Source organism: Podarcis filfolensis, assembly GCF_964270895.1.
Source record: "Podarcis filfolensis genome assembly, chromosome: 14".
Classification (NCBI taxonomy): domain Eukaryota; kingdom Metazoa; phylum Chordata; class Lepidosauria; order Squamata; family Lacertidae; genus Podarcis; species Podarcis filfolensis.
This window is the reverse complement of record NC_139616.1, coordinates 19,804,718-19,810,777: the sequence shown is the minus strand read 5'-3', so window position 1 is coordinate 19,810,777 and position 6,060 is coordinate 19,804,718. Positions and strand designations below refer to the sequence as shown.

Sequence of the window (6,060 nt, the reverse complement as noted above, 5' to 3'; positions counted from 1 at the left end):
TTCCACAGGGCGGGCGCCACTACTGAGAAGGTCCTGTGCCTGGTTCCCTGTAACCTCCTTTCTCGCAGTGAGGGAACTGCCAGAAGGCCCTTGGAGCTGGACCTCAGTGTCCGGGCTAAATGATGGGGGTGGAGACGCTCCTTCAGGTATACTGGGCCGAGGCCGTTTAGGGCTTTAAAGGTCAACACCAACACTTTGAAATTGCGCTCGGAAACGTACATGGGAACAGAATGCTATGCTAGATGGTTCCTTGGCCTGATCCAGCACAGCTCTTCTTATGTCCCTATGACTGAAACAATAGGAATGGTATTATCTAAGAATAAATATCCTCAGGGGATTGACCTGTTTGCGGCAGACTCTCAAGTAGTATCTAATCTGAAATCTCTGGGTGGCTAACTCAAGTGGTAAAAACAGCAAATGAGACACAATAAGGAGGGGAGGAGAAAGAGATTTTTGCAATGAACCCTCTACAGTGGCTCCTTAACCTTTTAAGGTGTGTTTGCTGGAATAGTAATGAGGACTAGCGGAATGAAAATTAGGTGCTTACAGGTATTAGACCTTCCAATAGTGTAGCCTGGTTAGCTTGCTGCAGCAAAACCAACAAAGGATATTTGTAGCACCTTAAAAGATTAAGCCTAGAACCTGGTGAAGTGGTCTGTAGGGCAGGGATAGCCAATATTGTGCCCCCCCCAGGGTGTTGGACTGCAGCCCCAGCTAGCATGACCAATGGTTATGGATGGTGGAGGTTTAAGGCAGTACCTGATGGGGCCCACACTGGCTCCCCTTGCTGTGTGCTGTAAGAGCATATGCTTAAGCACAATTTTCTCTCCGTGCAGGTGCCCTGCAAATTATAAATTTTATGGCTTCCTCTCCAGTGTGTGCCAGGAAGTGAACTTCTGCAAAAATGCTGTGTTCTCTGCAAGAGTTTCCTCTCCTTTCAATAGAACCACAATTCCCTTAGACCCTTGAAACTGGGTTCGAAAGTGGTTTAACCTTGCAGTGTAGACATGCCCTATGGTGCAACGCAAAACACTTTGTTTATAGGAAGAGCAGTGGCGGAGAACGTCAGTCCCAGGGGCTAAATGCGGCCCTCCAGGCCCCTGTCCCTGGCCCTTGAGACTTTCTGCAGGCTATACCTCCTCCTTAGCCACCCTGCTCACTGACACAGTTTTGCACCTTCTTTGAGTGCTTTGAACCCTGATAATTTCTCTTGCGTGCCTGGGATGGAGGCTAGAGAAGAGCGCAAATGGAAAGTAGCCCATGGTCCACAGACAAAATTTGCATTAATTGCCTGTCCACTTTTGTCTTTGGCCTTGTCCACTACACTGGCATATGGCCCTCGAATGGTTGTCCAGAGGGGAACGTGGCCCCCCTTTGGGCCGGAAAAAGATTCCCCACTTCTGCTTTAGGGGGACCTGTGTTTTGAGCTCACTGTCCAATAGGTGGCGGTCATGGAACCGATTTGAGTTCCATGCAAAGGGAAGAATAGCTTTTCTCCAATGTCCTCTTTCAAAGGCTGCGCTTTCCACGCAGGCGCACGGCGTTGGAGAGCAGCCAGCCAGCCTGCCTGCCTGCTTGCTCGTTGCGGGAGGGGGCAGCCCAGAGCGCTCGGGTCCCGGACAGAGCCACAGCCACCACGCAGCAGCAGCGGGCGGTGTGTGAGCGGCCATTTCCCCCCGCGGCTGCCCATCGTGGATGCTTGGAGGGCCCCCCAATTCTCTTCCTGCGGCCGAAGAGGGAAACTTCCTCGGCGGGCGAGTCTCGTGGTGAGCGGAGAAACTTTCCTCCTTCTTGTTTGTTCTTCGCCTTTGCTGGTTTGGGGAGCCCGCGATGCAGCGGCTGCACAGGATCGGGGATCGCGATCCTCCTCTGCGCTTTTAAAAAAACTGTTGTAGGGGGAAAATGTGTCCATTCAACCTTGGCCAGGCCGAGCTTTTTCCTTGCCGTTGGGGGTTTAGGATCGGGGGCGCACGGGTGGCAAGGCTGGCGGCGCGCGCGCCTCCTTGGGAGTAAGTCCCATTGAACTTGTCTCGCGGTGGTTTTTAATCCGAGTCAATGATCGGTGCGCTTCCACGTGCGAATAATGGCAACAGGTTCCTTTGCTCGTCGGCCGGCTGTTGCAGGGAAAGCGCGCGGGGGGGGGGGTCCTCCATATTCCGCCTTGCGTGAAGCAAGCCTCTTCTCCCCCCGCCCCGGCCGCTTTGTGGGTGTGTTAGCAAAGATGGGATCGAGAAAGGGGGTAGATGCCACTTTAAAGGGTGATATTGGGAGAGGTGGTGGGGTGGTAAGTTTTGTCTTTTTAAAAGCATTTCTAAAGTCTGACATTTTACAGATGGCCTCTGGGTGGCGGGGGGCTGATCATGGATCCCCTGCAAAGATTTGGGGGTGGGTAGAAAGGAGGAGGGAGCAGGGAGGGGGGCGTCTCTGCTTGCGGGAAGGGGGGGGGCTTGCTGCTCTTCCTCTAAGGGGAGGGGGCTTGCTTGGCGGGTGTGTGTGTGTGTTGATTCCCCCTTGCAAAAGCCCCCCTTTCCAGCTCCCTTTTACGCTGTCTACTTCGAAGGGAGCGCCCCCTCCTCAATTTAAACGTGGCTTTATTCCAGACCAGGCAAAGTTGCAACTCTTAGAGGGGAGGGGGGCGCTTGGGGGAGGTCGGTGTGAAGTTTTGCAAAAGGCGCCGGAGGAGGAGAAGACTCATTTTCTCCCCAACTCTTTTAAATTGTTTTGCAATGCGGGTGGGAGATTCTTCCTTCACCCCCACCCCCCAAACAACTTCCTTCTCTTCCTGCACATTCTTCAGTATTTGAGAATGTTGTAGGGCGGAGAGAATGAGACTTTTAACTGCATGGAAGCTGGTTTTTTCTTTTCTTCCGAAGTTCCTCTCGGGTTGCGTGTGGTGGTCTAATCTCTGGCATTTTGGGTGATCTGACTTGGTAGAGGCCAGGAACGGGATGTGATCTGTGCTATGCCTATGCGGGGCCCCCCTGCCTCCGACTGCCGCTATGTCTGCCGGCCTTTTGCGCTTTTGGAGACATACTGTGCGTGAGCCTGTTGAATTCCACTGTGCCCCTGTATGGGTTTTTTTTTGGGGGGGGGGCTAGGCTGTTGCACACACGAGGCATTTAAACCCCATTCTCACCCCCGCCTTCCAGAACCCGGGGGATGTATAGTTTCTTAAGGGGTGCTGCGAATTCTAGCCCTGGGAGGGGTAAACTACAGTTCCCATGATTTTCTGCAGAGAGAGGCTGTGCTTTGAAGGCATGGTGTGCACGCAAAAACAGGAATCTCTTGGGAGATTTAAGTGCTGTGGGTTGGGGGGATGTCCTGGATGTCTGAAGGCCCCCCTCCTCTCCCTCCCAGCTCAGTTTTTCTCTCCCCCCCCACTTCCAATTGTGTCCTGTAAAGTCATTGTGTTCCTTCTCTCCTCTTCACCCCTCCCCTTCCAAATGTTTTTCTGTCTAATAGGCTGGTGTTTTGTAACATCTGGGCCTTAAAACGGAGCTTCATTTGAGCAGGCAACACTGTAATTTCTCAAGTAGTACTTTAAAATTTTGAAAGCGTGATTGAGATAAACTTAAAAACACACACACAAAACCCAATGCCATTTTTTTTTTGAGGGGGAGGGAGGCGGTTACAAAGAACTAATTGTGGTGAGTTTTCCATTCCTCCTCCACCTACCTTGCAACTTTTCACTAATATGAAGTCTGATTTTTGAATACTGTACCCTCACCCCCAATTCTGTTTTGGGATTGTGATCCGTTCCTGCATATGCAGGCTAATTTGCAAGTTTTCTTTCTAGAGTTCTTATTGAAGGCCATTGGTTATAGCGCACACATACTCTCTCTTACCATTATTCTGTTTTTCATTAATGTACGTACCATTGAGACTCTGGGTAGTTTCTAAGCAGTTTGCAAAAACATGAAAAGGAACTGCAAAGCATTGGTAAAAATCCCAAATTGTTACAAAGCACATCTAAATTTGAAATACACAGCGAAGCAACCCCATTAAAATATAAACCACCATAATTAAAAATGATTTTAATTTTGATCCACTTGATATTCTGGTTAAGAGGAAGGGGAAGGTCTGGTGGAGAGTTGCTTTATTAAATGCGTACAGCATAAAGTTTTTTGGGAAAACTTCTTGAGCAGAAAGTACATGCATCCCATTTAGTGGATGAATAGCTGGCGGAAAGGTTTAATAGGAAATTACTGAATACTATGCAGTACATTTCATTGGTCTGCTATGAGCTTGTTCATTCAGCATTCGTTCTGTTTTGTTTGCTCAAAGCTCACATGGTGGTTGGATTATGTCCAGTCTTTATTGAGCATTTGTTCTGATTTGTTTATGGGCTGTATGGCAATGAGCATATATACTGATACTTCTGTTCATAAGTTCTCTGTTGAGCATGTATTTGTTCATTCACCCCACACTTTAAATGCCTTTTCTCCATCACTTTCCAAGCCACAAAAAGTTTGGTTTTTAAAAGTGGATTTGTTGTGCTGGGGCAACAGTAATTCTACAATCCACTTTATTTGTGCAAATGTACGTTGACAGTCTGTGTCTAAATCTCTCCCTCAAAATATTGACAATCTGGAGACGCTGAGAGTACGCCTTGATGGAATACTGAAATTATTTACAGTACATTCAAGGGTTTTTCTGTAATAATGTTTTATGCGCTCTGTTTTCTTCCTACCTTCTCTACTGGTTATTGACACGCACACATATATAATATAATTCAGGACATGTCCAAAGTCCAATTTACAGCTATCTTGCGTATTTTCCTTTGACTTCTGCTAGATTTTCCTTTATCTTCCTAAAGCTTTTGTGTGTTTGTCAGTGAATCCATGTTTTTATTTGTATAAACAAGTTTGCATTGATTTTTAAAACAAAAAAATCGCACATTATTTTTATTTTTATTATTATTAATACTTGAGTCTGGAGCCGCCCTGCCTATGAGGCGGAATGAGGTGGCTGCCTCAGGCGGCACTTTCCCAGGAGGCAGCATCCAATTCCACCACCCAGCTTTGCTGCCAGTCTCCCCAGCATCTTGGGGCAGAGAGGGACTGGGTGGCAAAGTTCTGCAGAACTCCTCCCCTCCTGCTGATTTGAGAAGAGGGCAGGTGTTCCGCCACCCAGCTTTGCTGCCGGGTGGGATGGGGGAGATCTCTCCCTCCTGCCCGACCTTGCGGTGGGGCCTTGCATTCTGAGTCAGCCAGATTTGGCCTGGGTGGTGGCTCTCTCCAGTGCCTGATCTCTAGTTTAGCCTCTTGAAGCTGTTTTGCAGACTTAACTATGTGAAGTTGAAGGAATGGGTGGGGCGCTTCTAGTAGTTCATGTTGTTGTCTTAATGTGCGTGGGAGATTTTAATCTTGCAGCATAATCGGTACATGTTTTCCCCCCAGTCTGTGCAAAGTGGATGTATGTATGTATGTTTATTTATTTACCCTTTATTAAAAAGGAACGCTCCCCGCTCCCCGGTGAAGAGCCTGGGTTAGAGGTGTATGAAATGTGCCTCTAAAATCTCAGCTTCTATTCTAGGTTTTCTACTTCCGTTCTACAAAGTGAGTGCCGCGAGGAAGGCTGTGTACACACTATATCTTTATAGCACATTTGAAGCACATTCTTCCGCAAAGAATTTGGGTTACTGTAGTTGAGGGTTTTGAGCTAGTTGAGATTCCTGCATTGCAGGGGGGGGGGTGGGCTCGATGACGCTTGAGTCCCTTCCGACTCTATTGTTACTGAGAATTGAAACTATGAAGGGAAGAACTACAGTGCCCAGAATTCATTGAGGGAAAGAATGTGTTTTGAAGTATAATGGGTACACAGCCAAAGACTTTGGCCTGGTTTGCCAGAGGTGGGGACCTTTTTTGATCCCGGGGGCTGGATTCCCTTCTGGCCAACCACCTGGGGGCCACATGCCGGGGTGGGTGGGGGCCAGAGGCATAAATGAACATGAATTTTACCTTAGTACAGTAGGTTAGTTTCGTGTACCCGTCTCTATCCTCCATTGATGCAAGCAATGCATCAGAAAGGACACTTCGTTGGGAGCAACAATTTGGAGGT

At 48.4% G+C, this 6,060-nt stretch overlaps 1 protein-coding gene across 11 annotated transcripts in view; it reads left to right on the top strand.

Annotated features, from left to right (window-relative positions):
- Positions 1-1,503: 1,503 nt before the first annotated feature.
- The window catches only part of AKAP13 (A-kinase anchoring protein 13), a 252,720-nt gene continuing 248,163 nt past the window's right edge, over positions 1,504-6,060 (top strand). For 6 of the 11 annotated variants that reach the window (XM_083586089.1, XM_083586083.1, XM_083586081.1 and 3 more), the window contains exon 1: positions 1,551-1,766. The gene's annotated coding sequence lies outside the window, so the exon portion shown is untranslated. Of the gene's footprint in view, positions 1,767-6,060 lie in introns of all 11 variants that reach the window. The other 5 variants (XM_083586076.1, XM_083586088.1, XM_083586086.1 and 2 more) reach the window with 4 other exon arrangements.